Consider the following 14122-nt stretch of genomic DNA (forward strand, 5'->3'; position numbering starts at 1 on the left):
CCTGAGGAGCTGTTTTGTTTGGCATGTGTGGTTCTAAAAATAAAGTTAGTTTCTTTTGACAGGTGGCTCCTGAATTGTGCCCAGCCAGACTGCGGCACCGTGTGGTTTAAACCAGCCTGTGGCTCCTTGTCGTGGCAGTCTAGCAAACAAAGACACGTGGAGCCCCAGGTGACAGCGCCACATGAACAGCCCTGGGCAACAGCCACAGTGCACCTGCCAGCTGAGCCTGGCCCCAACGTCGGAATCGCCAACAGCGGGTCACTGGGCTCCAGGTGACACCGCGATCAATCGTGGGACCAGGACTGGGCCCAGGCAGCCAAGGAGTCCAGAACTTAGGCTTTAACCTGATACCACCCTGTCACAACGGGACGGGAAGAAGATCAGCAGCCACAGAGGCCAGAGGACATTGCAAGATAGTTAAAGTATGTGCCGACCTAAGCTGTCTTTAAGCTAGATTGTCTTTCAAGAGTGATGCAGAGTAAACACATTTCAGATGAACACTAAGAAACTTCTAGAGCTGGTTGCACTGGCCACGCCTGTCATCCCTGCAGCTCAGGAGTCTGAGGCAGGAGGATCGTAGGTTCAAAGCCAGCCTCAGCAAATTAATGAGGCCCTCAGCAACTTAGTGAGACTCTGTCTCTAAATAAAAAATAAAAAGGGCTGGGGATGTGGCTCAGTGGTTAAACCTCCAGGTTCAATCCCTAGTGCCAAAAAAAAAAGAGAGAGAGAGAGAAGAAAACATCTTCACCACTCATGGATATTTTCTGGAAAAACAAGTAAAGGATCACCTGAGGAAGAAAGAAATGAATCCCTGCATCAAGTGTGTGGTGCAAGAAGCAATGAGCAAAAGTATTGAAAAACAGGTAAAATCTAAATATAAGGATGCTGTTCAAATCCACAGTAACAACAAATGTTGATTAAATCCAGGAATTAAAATACTAAGAATTAAAATAGTAGGCAATCATAACATGGTGATGGGAGGCCACTCCAAGACCTTGGACTGCCGAGCAGGAAAGTGGAGAATATTGATTTAGATAAAGTCAGTTGTGCACAATAAGAATTTTAAAATAATCTCTAAAAGGCAGAAATGAAATGTATAACTTTAGAGAGGAATGGGGGGGATTAAGACACGATCGATCTAATAGAAAGCAAAGAAGGGGAGGCTGGGAGGAGCTATGGACTTTTGCATGTGAATTTTACGTGGCCGCATTTGTAGAACCATTCTACAGTTTAAAAGTTTTGCATTTGCTTCCCTTGGGTTTTAAAGTTGACAATTACATTATCCACAAGGAAGTATAATTTTAGCAATCTCTCTCCCTCTCTTTTAGCCCTGTTCTTTAATTTATGTTTCTTGTCTTATTGCATGGTCCAGAACTTTCAGAGCAATACAACCTTATTTCTTAAGTATCCTTGCCACATTCCAGACGTTGCTAAGAATACTGCCAATACAGTGTTACTGCAGAAACACATGACATCAAAATCTTATGGCTTGAGAAAGGTTTATTTCTTGCTCAGACTAAGTCTGCATGGGTCCAGGCAACTCTCCAAGACAGCCATGACTGGCTTAGCTTTGCATATCCACTAAGGAAGCCTCTCATGCTTGCCTGGAGAGGGGAAATAGAATCACAGAGCCCCCTTCCAGCAAAGAAATTTTTTTCTACCTAGAAGAGGCTCGTTTTACTTCAACTTATTTATTTATTTATTTTTGGATAAAGTCACATAGCTCTGTCCAATCCCAGTAAAGCTGCAAGTCTAACTGGACAGGAAGACAGGGAAGGTCCTTGAGCGTGGAGGATGTCACCAACACCATGCCAAGAAAGCATCCCTTCACTGCTAATTGTACACTCGGGTCCCTGAGAGACACTAAAAGTCACCTTGAAAACTCCTTAGGCCTTGGGGATCTAGGGAGTGGCACAGGGACGACGAGTGTTGCAGTTGCAGGCCCTGGTGGCTTCTGTTGCCAGAGAAGTCTGAGTGTGCATCAATACTGTGAGGTCTCTGAATCCTCATAATGAATCTCCCCCTTTCCTGAGATCATTTGTGTTTAGATCTTTTTTTTTTTTTTTTTTTTTTGTGACCCAGAGTCTCAACCAGGATAACCAGGATAAGTTGCTGGTTTATGTGAAATTGAAATGGGTCTGTGGTTTTGTGCTATCGCCAACTCTTCATCTTAGGGTTATGCTATATATTCTTTTTTTTTTTTTTGGTACCTGTTATTGAACCCAGAGGTGCTTACCCACTGAGCCACATCTCCAGCCCCTTTTAAATTTTTATTTAGAGACAGGGTCTTGCTGAATTGCTTAGGGCCTCACTAAGTTACTGAGGCTGGATCTGAACTCATAATCCTCCTGCCTCAGCCTCCTGAGTCACTGGGATTATAGGCATGCGGCCAGCTGGTTATGATATATATTTTTTAGTTGTTGATGGACCTTTATTTACTTATATGTGGTGCTGAGAATCAAACCCAGTGCCTCACACATTCATATATGCCAGGCAAGTGCACTATTGCTGAGCCCCAGCCCCAGCCCATATGCTATATTCTTTTTTAAAAATTTTTAGTTATAATTAGATGCAATACCTTTTTTAAAAAATGTTTTTTAGTTGTTGATGGGCCTTTATTTTGTTTATTTGTATGTGGTGCTGAGAATTGAACCCAGTGTGTCACACATGCTAGGCGAGCGCTCTACCACTGAGCCACAGCTCCAGCCCCAAGGAAGCAATACCTTTATTTTATTTATTTATTTTTATGTGGTGCTGAGGATGGAACCCAGGGCCTTGCACATGCTAGGCGAGTGTGTTACTGCTGAGCCCCAGCCCCGGCCCATATGCTATAATCTTAATGTGATTGTGAAAGTGTTACCTTTTGGGCTGGGGTTCGATTCTCACCACATATAAATAAATTAAATAAAAGTCCATCAACAACTAAAAAAAGAAAGAAAGAAAGAAAGTGCTACCTTTTGCCTATGTCTTGAGACAGACTATTTGAAAGAACCTGTCTGTCCAGGGTGGTGCAGACCTGCAGTCTTAGCTACTCAGGAGGCCGAGGGCAGAAGATCACAAGTTTGAGGCCAGCCTTAGGAACCTAGCAAGACCATCAACAACTTATTGAGACCCAGACTCAAAATTTAAAATACAGAGGAATGGGGACATGGCTCAGTGGGTAAGTGCTGCTGGGTTCAACACTTGGTACTGAAGAACAACCACTGAAACCCAGGGCTTCTGTAGGCAGTAGCTCTTTACCCACCATTTAAATCTACTCTGCAGGGACAGGGTTTGGCCTTTACCTACTTGCTGAGTTAGTTTTGTTCATGCATATTTCCCCCAAAAATATCCACTCATTCATATTTTCAAATGTTTTTTCACAAGGCTTTACTAATATTATTTAATTTTTAAAATTTCCCTTTACTGTGCCTTAATGCTTTCTGCTTATTTTCCTTGGGTCTGCTAGAACTCTAATTTACTAGACTTTAAAAAAAACAGGTCATAGCGTTATTCTCTATTTCTCTTTCCTAATTTCTCAGATTCCACTTTTTATCTTTCGTGGCTCTTTCCTTTCCTCTCTTAGCTCTCCCTTGTTGGTCTTCTTCCTCCTCTCTTGAGTTGGATCCTAACTTATTGACTTTCACTGTTTCTTGTGCGTGAAATTCCTACAAGGGATGTGCGCATGTCCTCCTTGGAACATTTTAACCGCTTTCCCACGGTTTAGACAGGCAGTATTTGCAGTGTAGTTTCTATGAAATACTTTGTCATGTAGCTTTTATTTAAAGTTATTTACGAAAGTGGTTTTTAATGTTCAAATGGTTGGCTTTTTAATTTAAACTTTTGTTAATCATTTCTAGCCTAATTGCACTGCGGTCAAAGGAGGGGGCTCCTGCCGTATCTGCTTTGGGGAGTCTATTGAACTCTTTCTTTATGGCCTAATATATGATCAATTTTCATAAATGTTTGATGGGCTCTGGCAAAGAAATAAATAAGGATCTTTTAGTTGTAGGCTGCAAAGTTCAATCATTAAGTCAACCTCATTATTTGTGTTCTGATCCTACCAATCATGGCGGGGGGGGGGGGGGTGACTATTTAAATGTCTTATACAGAAGTCACCTCCTCCCCGTTTGCGGTTGGCTTGTTTTTTCCCTCCTGTGTCTACGTTATTGTCCTTCTTGTTTGGACACATTGCTGTGTAGGTCAAAGAGGGTCATGGCCATCAGATTTTCACTGTGACTTTACCCTTTGTGGGTACAAATGACCTGTTCCCTCTTGTGATTTTTGCTCGTGTTCCTTCACCTGACATAAATATTGCCTTTGCTTTCAGTTGATTTGCATTTGCCTCATAATTTTACCCAAGTCTTTATTTTTAACCTTTTCATGACCCTTGGTCTCAAGTGCATTTGGATTTTCCTCTTAGCTATTGTTTTATGCACTCTGAGGGTCTTTGCTATTTTACTGGGGAAATCTAATGCATTCACATTCATTGTTAACGCTGACAGGCTGGATCCCATAAGAAACCTGTCTCATCGTCTTCTGATTCTCCTTCTAGGTTCTTCCTTTGGTTTTCTGTATTAGTTTTACCCACCAGTCTTTCTCTGTGATCTTCTCCAACTTTGGTGACTGGATGTTCCCAGTTCCCACAGAGAATCTTGCATTTGAAGCTGCTTCATCGGCACCATGGAAGGGAAACACATGCCTGGGGCCTCTCATTAAAGTGAGGTCAGGTCCCCTCCACTTTAAGATCTATGACTACATGATCTCAAACTTTAGATCCAGATGGTGTGATTGTTTTTGTTGCTGTGTTTTCTTTAGTTTTGAGATGAGGTCTTGCATTATGCTGCCTAGACTGGTCTCCAACCCCTGGACTCAAGTGATCCTCCTGCCTCAGCCTCCCAAATAGTTGGAACTATAGGCATGTGCCCCCTTGCCTGACTAAATTCTTATTTTTATATTATATTAAGAATATTTTTTGAAGCTGGGCTCAGTGGCACATGCCTGAAATCCCAGCTCTCCCAGAGGTTGAGGCAGGAGGATCACGAGTTCAAAGCCAGCCTCAGAAATTTAGTGAGACTCTAAGTCAAAATAAAAAACCAAAAAGGGCTGGGGGACTGGCTCAGTGGTAGAGCTCTTGACTAGCATGTGCAAGGCCCTGGGTTCCGTCCCCAATACCAAAAAAAAAAAAAAGTGCATGTTTTTCAACATTGTATTAAGTCTGGAAATGACATTTGTTAACTATTGTTTAGACTTGGTGTTTTCTAACTGGTCTCAGTGGGATGGCCAAACTTTAAAGCCACAGGACGATCCTTTTAAGAGTCGCAAGTGACGGGAGCCCCCCTCCCATAGCAAAGGCCTCAGAATTGCCTAAATCCCCGTCGCAAGCCTCCCTGGCTGTCGGCAGTCAGTGTGACCCAATCCAAAGTAGCCTGCTTGTTCTTCCATAAGTAACCCTCTTTCCTAGAGGCACAAGCTCCGTTTTTCATTATTTGCATAATTTACGGGGCTCAGTGGACGTCTCTCTCTTCCCAGAATTCAGTGGACCTTCCAACTGCTCATTCAGGCGGTTTGTCCTGGGGCTGTGGTGTTTCCATCCATCGCCCTCTAATCCCCCCATGAGCCTAGGTGCGCCTCCGTGGCCTCCCAGTCCCCAGCCTCGGCCCTCACTGCCTCCTCTCAGCTGGTTTCCTCTTTTGGTGTCTAGGAAGGGTCTTGAGCCTGGCCTGCCCACCCCTGTCGGCTTCCCACACCACAATTTCTGCTTTCTCTAATTCTACTCTGTGTTTGCTCTTTCCTTTGCAATCCCCGGCCGGAGTTGTTTCTTAGGACTGTGGGGACAAGTGACCACTGTGGGTGGGGTGGGGGTCACAGCAACAGAAATGCATCCACGCAGTCCTGGAGGACAGGAACGAGTGTCCAGGTGTCAGCAGGCTGGGTTGTAGCCTTCATTGGGCTCCAAGGCCCATGTGCTGAAAGCCTGGTCCCCAGGTGGCCATATGGGGAGGCGGTGGAGCCTCTCAGGTGGGGTCTAGTGGGAGATCTCGAGGTCTCTGGGGCATGCCCTTCCAGGGGACTGGGATTCTGGGCCTCCCTCCTCCTTGCTTTCCTCTCTGGACATGGGGGTAGCAGGTTTGCTCCATCACCCCCTACCCCGATGACATGCTGTCTCGCCAGGTCCAAAGCAACAGGGCCAACCAGTCGTCGACTGGACTCTCTAAGACTGTGAGCAAAGGACGTCTTTTCTCTTCATCCAGGTAATAGTCTCAGGTGTGCTGTCACAGTGAGGGAAAGCGGGCCAACGCGGGCTGGGGCGATTCCCTCTGTGCCTCTCTCCTGGCTTCTGGTGGCTGTCAGCCATCTTCGGCCTTCCTGGGCTGTAGCTGTGGAACTCCTGCCTGGGCCTCCATCTTCCGTGACCTCTAGGTTTCTCTTCTCCTGTTTGGGTCTCCTTTTCCCTGTAACGGCTCTGGTCAGTGCGTGCAGGGCCACCCGGTTAGCCCAGGAGGACCTTGTGTGGAGATCCTCACCCCAATCACATCTGCAAAGACCCTCTTCCCAAATTAGCTCACATGACAGGTGCTGGGAATTAGGAGGTGGGCATCCCTTTCAGGGGAACAGCCTGGGACAGCCTCTGCGTCCTTCTTTACCTCCTGGTACCTGGGCTGCTCTGGTGGGCTCCGGCTCCTGTTCCCCCAAGGCCATGGGTCCCCGACGTGGCCTTCTCCTGGCTCCCTGGGGAAACCGCGCTCCTGGATGCGGTTCCTTCTGGACGGTGTTTTCCATGGTCCCCTGTGACAGTCCCCTGTGACGCTTTTCCTTGGGAACTTCCTTCAAAAGACACACCCATCCGCCTGCACCACTGCAAACAGGCTGTGTGCAGGCCTCCTCTGGTCCCGTGTCTTGCTGTGTGTCTGTGGTGAGCCCTGCCCTCTGCGTGTGGCTGGGCAGCAGAGTCAGGTGGCTCCCTGCGTCCACCCCAGGTCCCCGGGGTCTCCTGCCCCCCTCCCCCGTGCTGAGCACAGGCGGCAGCCACTCCGGCCCAGCCATCTGGCTCTGGGCCTTGGAGCCCAAGGAGCCCTCCACAGGCTTCCTGCCCCCCCCCCCCCCCCCCCGCTGTGTTTGCTTCCCAGAATGCCTTGCACCACAGAGCCGGCTCCCTGCCCACCTTCCCTGGATGGCCGGGGGACGTCATCCCCGTTCCTTTGTCAATCTGTGAGGCAGGCGTCCACTCTGGGTTCAGGCTGGCACAGACTCCAGGCTCTGGGCAAAGGACGCACGGGGAGGCGTCCGGCTCCTCCCTGCCTCTGTCCCTCACTGTGCGCTGTCCTCCATTCCTGTCACTATCAGGGGCTCCTCCAGAGCTCCTCCAGGTTCCAGAGGCACAAGGTCAGCAGGCCTTTGTCCCCACTGAGGGTCGACCCTTCTCTGATTTCGTGGTCATTCAGCACTGGCTGGGGGGGTCTCCTTCCAGGTTTTTAGTTGTTATTCTTGTCACCGGGGTGAGTTTAAGCCAGACCTAGTCACCCAGTCACCTGTCCCAGCACCTCCACACGGGACAGCCTGGGGGCAGCCCAGGGCCCACCTGCTTCTCTGCGCTGCGGGGCTGACTTCCCCTGGGGAGAGGCCCTCCACTGGGCTTCCTGCCTCCAGCTTGGTTCCTTTAGTTTGTGGCGTTGTTTGGTGAGTGCCCTGAGAGGCTCCTGCCAGCTGACCACCTGGCCAGACAGAGGCTGTGCCTGGGTCCTGGAGGCTGGCTCAGCGGGGCAGGGCTGCCCGGAGGAGGCCCCTGGAGTGGGGCTTTGAAGGGTGGGTAGGAGTTTGGTGACGATGGTGCGGGGCGGGGCCAGAAGGGAGGAGTGGGCTCTGGGGTCTCTCAGCCCCAACCATGGACTCCGCTGCATTGTGGAGAAGGCTTCCCTCTGGGCTCTCAAGGGGGGACGTCCAGGGCCTGGATGGTCCCAGGGAGCACGGGTGGGTCTGCGAGTGCCCACTGAGCCCCTGGGGACTTGTCTTGGGCAGGGCAGCCAGGTCTTCCTGGCAGGGGCGCAGCTTGGGAGGGGACGAGGCCCAGCTCTCGTCCAGTCTTCGCTGCTGCCCTCTCTGTCTTCCTCTGGCAGCTGTGGCGCGGTCCCAGGGTGGCAGCGCGGTCCCTTCTCCACGGGCCCTGCTGCGGGTCTCCTGGACGCGAACCCACAGCCCTCTGCGGTGGCGGCTTGGAGCAGGCCCAGCTGGGCTTTCCCCATCCTTATTTGCCAAGGCCCATGAATAATTAACGGCGCAGTAATGAGAAGGGCTTTTAATAGAACCTGCTGCTATCACTGCGTCTCTGCTCCCGCCAAGGGCTTCCCCAGAAGGACTCGCGCTCACGTGGTGTGCTTCCTGCCACCGGGCTGAAGGTTCCCTGCCCCAGAGGCCCCTGGCACCTCGACCGTTTCCTACCCTCCTCCCTGAAGCCTGCCCGGGTCCCCTCTGGGTCCCCCTGGGGCAGGGGGTGACGGGCGTGAGGCAGCCTGGCTACCTGTGGTGCCCTGATGCTTTGCCTGTCGCTGGGACAGGCAGGTCCCTCTATTAGGGCCAGGGCAGGAAGGCAGCCGGGGACAAAGTCACCCAGAGCTAGGCTGGGAAGGGCCTGGCCGGGCGGGCATGGCAGAATCTGGGGAGACGGACAGCCCCGCCCCCTGGCTTCCAAGTTCCTCTGCAGGAGAGGGACGAGGACGTCCCCACCCCACCAGAAGATTCTGAGGAGAGGGGGAAATGCAGGAGCACAGCTCACCCAGGAGGAAATGCTCCCACCGTGCGGGGACAGGAGCCACCAAGGGACCCACACGCTGTGGCCTTGGTGACACCACAACCTGGGAAGCGCCGCGGTGTCCAGAACTGGGGACTGGCTTGAAGGAGTGTGTCCACACAGTGGGGCCCGCGCTGTCTCTGAAGGCGCTGGAGACCAGTCCTCCAGCTGCCCACTGCCCAGGAGCCCCGGAGATGCCGGCCCCAGGCAGAAGCTGCAGCCCTTAGCCCTGGGGCCGGATTCCGCTGACCCACAGGACAGCTGCTGACGGGGTCCCTGAGTAGTGGGTACAGGGCTTCAGGGCTGGAGGAGAGGCTGGGGTTCTGCTGGCAAGCGGATGGACCAGGCTGCAAACCAAGCACGTCCGTGACCCCATCCAGTGCTCCAAGACGGCCCCCCCAACCCCCCCACCCCCCCGCTGTGGGCTGGGAGCCCACCTCTCCAACAGGAAGAGGTGGCAATGAATACCGGTCCTTCAAATTCTTCCCTCTGGTCTATCTTAATTTCAAAACGATCCACAACAAACCTGTATTACTTTTGTAATTGGAGAAAACTGTTGCTTTTTAAGCTTTTCTTTTTCCTACACCACGATCGGGGCCATGATCAGGGCCACGATCAAGGTCATGGTCAGCCTGCAAAGCTGGGGATTCAGAGGAGGGTCAGCTGGCCTCCGGCCTCACTCCAGGTCTGCGAGGAGGCCACAGGCTGGGCTGACAGGCAGGTCCCTCACGGGTGTCTGATGCCAAGCTGAGCCCTCTGTCCCCATCCATCCCCTGGGGTCCCACCAACCCCCAGCAGGGGAACAGTCACCATGGGGACTGTATCAGTGCCACGTGGCAACTACGGGAACTGGTAGTTCTGCCCGGGATCCCCCAGGTCCCCAAGGGGTGGGTGGTGGAGCCAGGGCACCAGCTACCAGGAAGCCCCTACCTCCTCGAAGGACTGTGGCCACTAGTCAGGATGTCCTCACTGAGAATCCAGAAAGATGGGTGGTGAGAGCTTTGAACAGGAGCTGGAGGTGGGCAGTGGGCAGCCCCCAGCCCACTGGGTGAAGACGGGGGCCATGGGCTGCTGGAGGCAGAGGGCTGGGTCCCAGGAAGGAAGGAGGACAGCCTTTAAGGTTGACTGAGCCCCTGCAACGGCCAAAGCCTGGACGTTCCTCCCGAGTCCTCTCAAGGCCTGAGGCCGCGCCTGCTGCTCTCCCATCATGCAGAGGTGAGAACCGGGCTCCAGGTCCCAGGGCCCCACAGTGGGCACCCTGGGTGGAGAGGAAGGGGTGGGGCAAGGCCAGGGCGTCCCAGGGAAGGGAGGTGCAAGGTCAGTCTGGGGGACAGAGCGTCCTGCCATGCAGCAGGGGCCACCTACCTCCCAGCCAGGCCTAGGGCCCAGCTGAAGGTGAGCAAGGAACTGGATGGTCTAATAGGGTGATAGACAAGTAGGGGGAGAGTGGGGACAAGGTCTCTGCTGGATGGTTGCTGCCAGGAGCGCTCAGGAGAGGTCAGTTCCCTGGAGGAGGGAAGCCCAGCTGAGTCCTGAAGACCACACAATGAGTCTGAGGTATGGAGACCAGCATGTGCAAAGGCTCAGAGGCCTGGAAGGCAGCTGGTCTGGCTGCAGCAGAGGAGGTGGAGGGGGTGAGCTGCCGGGGTGAGTGAGCGGGAGCCAAGGGATGGCACTGACCTGGAAAGGGTGACAAGGGGGACTTTTATCAAACCCACAGCCCCCTCGCAGGGTGCAGGGCCTCGGAGAATCCTGGAGCCATGAAAAGGCTGGGGTGGCGTTCCAGGGAGACGTGCGGGAGCTGAGGGGCCTGGGCCTGGAGAAGTGGTCATGCCACTCCCTGCAGAGGAGGAGCAGCTGCAGCTGAGAGGAGAGGAAGCAGGTGGCCAGACGCAGAGGTGCCCGGATGGCAGGGGAAGCCAGGAATTCACTGGCTCTGCGGAGACCCCTGTGGACAGCAGAGGGGCTGCCTAGGGTCCAAGGACCCCCTGGAGGCCGTGCCCTGCCCTGGCTGCTGGGGCACTACCCGAAGCTGAGGCCTGGCTCACGCGCCCAAGGACACACAAGAGGCCGTGGGGCCTACTGGCCCCCTCAGAGGCCGTCCCGCCCGCCCTCCCCCACGTTCGTGTGGCTCCTGGCACTCGGGCTGCCAGGGCCTCCCCTCCCCTGCCACCTCCACCCAGAGACAGCAGGTCATGGTGGCATGGCCTCCTGGGGCAGGGGTGGCAGCTGGCCCAGGACCAGAAGCTGGGTGGGCGGGAGAGAGTGCATCACAGGCTGCAAAGAGGGAGGGGACTGTCCTCTGCTGGGAGAGGGCCACTGGAAATTAGAAAAACTGAGCCCCTTAATTCTTGGTGAGGTTCAGAGAGGTGGAGGACTTTGCCTGAGATCACACAGATCGTCCCAGGACTGGATCCCCAGTCTCTGCTCCCCCCTGGGGTCTTGCCTGACATGGAGTCCCTGAGTCCCCAGGACTGGCCTGCTGAGCCCTCACTCTCTAGACCCTGGCATGGGACGCCACACCACTTCCAGCCGTTTCTGGGCCTGACACACGGGCCTGAGAGCTGGGGACAGGGATCAAGTCTGGGCTTCGGAACCCAGGACCACTGAGTGTGTGGGCCACTCAGGGGGGTGGGGAGGCCTCTGCAGGTCCAGGCCCCGCTCAGGAGAGGCCTGGCAAGGAGGTGAGTCGTGCTGAGCTTGTTGATGGCCCATCCCTCCGGGTGCCCCCTCGGCCCTTTCCTTCTGAGTGGTGAGCCAGAGGACCTGGCCCCACAGGCCTGGGGGAGACGGGTCTGCCCTCGCCCCACAGAGATGCAGACCCTAGGCTCAGAGGCGTGGGGATGTCCTTGTTAGAGGCCACCCTGAGAGGCCACCAGGAGGCCCAGGTCAGCTGCTGGGCCACAGCCGATTCACGTCAGCCCACTGCCTGCCAGTGCCTCCAGCCAGACCCCAGGAGACCCCTCTGTCCCCACCACTGTCCTTATCCTCTGAACCTTGAAACCTCACCCAGCGCCCACTCCCCAGGGCTCAGGGCCCATGGCCAGGAAGACGACCCTCCCCTCGGAGCCTGGCCGCATCTTCCTGGTCTGGGGTGGACATAGGTCCTTGGATGGGAGGACTAGAGGGCAGGCTGTGGGGGAGATGGGGTGGAGGAGGGGACAGAGGGACAACACACCTGCTCCCCCAGCAGTGACAACTGGGCAGAGAGAGGGGGAGGCGAGGACAGAGACAGGCCAAGGACAGAGAAAGGGGGGGGAGTGGAGAGAGCAGGCTGGGGGGAAGGGAGGGAGGAGGGGCCACGGGGGGGGGAGGGGAGGGGGCAGCGCGCCCAGGAGGGCCACCCCCAGCCAGGGACGGTGCTGGGGAGGGGACCTTGTGAAAATAAATATTTATAAATGGAGAGTTTCTAAATATTTTTTGCACTTCCCTAGTAAATTATTCATCTGTGCAGCTTCTGTTCCTGTCTGCTGGGGAGCCGGGTCTGTCCCCGTCCCCAAGCCCCTCTCGACCTGGCCCTCCTGTCCTGGCTCGCACCGACCCCTCCGACCCCTCCCCCGACCCCTCTCCTCTCCCCCTCCCCTCTCCCTTCACCTCTCCCCCCTCCCCTCCCCTCTCCACCCCCTCCCTCTCCCCTCTCCACCTCCCCTCTCCCCTCTCCACCTCCCCTCTCCCCTCTCCCTCTCCCCGCCCTCCCCGCCCCTCCCCCCACCCCCACCCCCACCCCCGCCTCCGCCTCCGGGGCCCCCTCTCTTCCTCAGGTTGGCAGGAGAGGAGGGGCCGCCACCCCGAGGTGACCGGCTGCCATACTCTGGGTCCCTCCTCCGCCGTCAGTAAGAGTGACCACATCAGTCGCGCGGCTGCGACTCAAAACCAGGCGCGTGGCCGCGGCTGTCTGGCACCCCCAACCGGGACCGCGGGACCTTCCTCCAGGACCAGGACCTGGGGCCCAACCGCGGGGCCGCACCTGCCTCCCCAGCCCGAGGCCGGCCCTCGGCTCGCAGCCTCAGGTCCCCGTGGCCGAGCCCTGCTCCCCAGGGTGCTGTCCGGGGTCTGGGCGGTTGGGAGGCTCCTCCCAGGACCCCCAGCTATGGGCACCCGCCGGGCAGGAGCTGAGACGCCCCCTCCTCAGCCCCAGGCACCCAGCCCCCTCCCGCCCCAACCCCCAATTCTGCAGCGCTTCTGTCCCCAAGGAGGGTCACGGGATGCTGGGACAGTGTCCCCTGCCCACAGAGACCCGCGTGTGCACCACAGCAGACAGAGCTGTGGGGTTCCCTGGGACCTGCAGGTGGTGGGGGACTCTCCCAGGGTCCCAGGCTTTGGGGTGAGGAGCCTGGGTGGCAGGCCTGGGTCAGACCTGCCCTGCCCTCCACTTTAGCCCCTCTGTCCTTTCCCCTCTGGGAAGACATTCCCAGGGTCCCTTCAGCCCCCACTCCCTGAAGACCCTTCTTGCTGCTCTCCACAGCAGCCACTGCCATCTGTCACCCACTAGTGCCAGGGGCGGGGCCTGGGACCCCGCTGGCTCCTCCCCCCCTCCCCACCCCTGCCCCCATCCAGGCCTGACTGCTGCCCAAACACAGATGGGGAAACTGAGGCTCGCAGTGCGGCCTGCTGCAGGTCAGGTGGCTGGACGGTGCAGGGGTGTGCTCTGGCCAGGTCCACTGTGAGGACATGGAGGGTCCTCACCTGCTTCCTCAACTTCCCACAGGGGACCTGAGAGGACCCGGTGGTGCCTTGAGGAAGGAGGGGCCCTGGCTGTCCCAGCTGAGCCACCTTGGGCTGGCCTGCTCCTGCCTGTTCTTACCTGTGGGGAGGAGGGAGGGGGCTGTCCTGGGAAGGCCGCCCTCTGGCTCTGCCCACAGCTCTTCCAGGGCCAGGGACCCTGTGGCCTGAAGCAGTGAGTTTCAAGCTGATCCTAGGGGCAGGCAGTGTTGACCACCTGGTGGGTTTATTTTAAGAAAGATTAAAAACAACAACAACAACAGGTAGAAGCAGGAAAAAGTGTGAAAAAAGAGTGTGAACCCCCCCACAGTGGATGACTAGGAGCTTCCAGAACTCTCCCTCCTTACGTAACTTGCTCCCCCAGCTGCCACTCCAAGGGCAGCCGACAAACAGAACAGATGCTCAGGAGGATACTTCTGTCCTTCAAACAAGCCCTCCAAGTGGGTGAGGCTGTACCCAGAGTGCCTGAGGAGTGGAGCTCAGAGAGGGTGAGCAACTTGCCCAAGGCCACACAGCCAGCAAGAGACAAAACCAGCCCACTTTCCAATCCATCTGACTCCAAAACGCAGCTCCAGCAAGACCCTGCTCTCCTGAAGAAGCCACGTGGCACCCACGTCACGGTTCTCACCTCTT

At 55.4% G+C, this 14122-nt stretch overlaps 1 long non-coding RNA gene across 1 annotated transcript; it reads right to left on the reverse strand.

Moving 5' to 3' along the window:
* Positions 1 to 8390: 8390 nt before the first annotated feature.
* Positions 8391 to 10489, reverse strand: LOC308641474. Its single transcript, XR_014020463.1, has 3 exons — positions 10133 to 10489; positions 9205 to 9736; positions 8391 to 9114 (listed from the first exon to the last, which is right to left on the reverse strand). It is a non-coding gene; the product is annotated as an uncharacterized lncRNA (long non-coding RNA).
* Between the last annotated feature and the right edge of the window lie 3633 nt (positions 10490 to 14122).

Source organism: Spermophilus citellus (assembly GCF_964194105.1).
Source record: "Spermophilus citellus genome assembly, chromosome: 2".
Taxonomy (NCBI): Eukaryota; Metazoa; Chordata; class Mammalia; order Rodentia; family Sciuridae; genus Spermophilus; species Spermophilus citellus.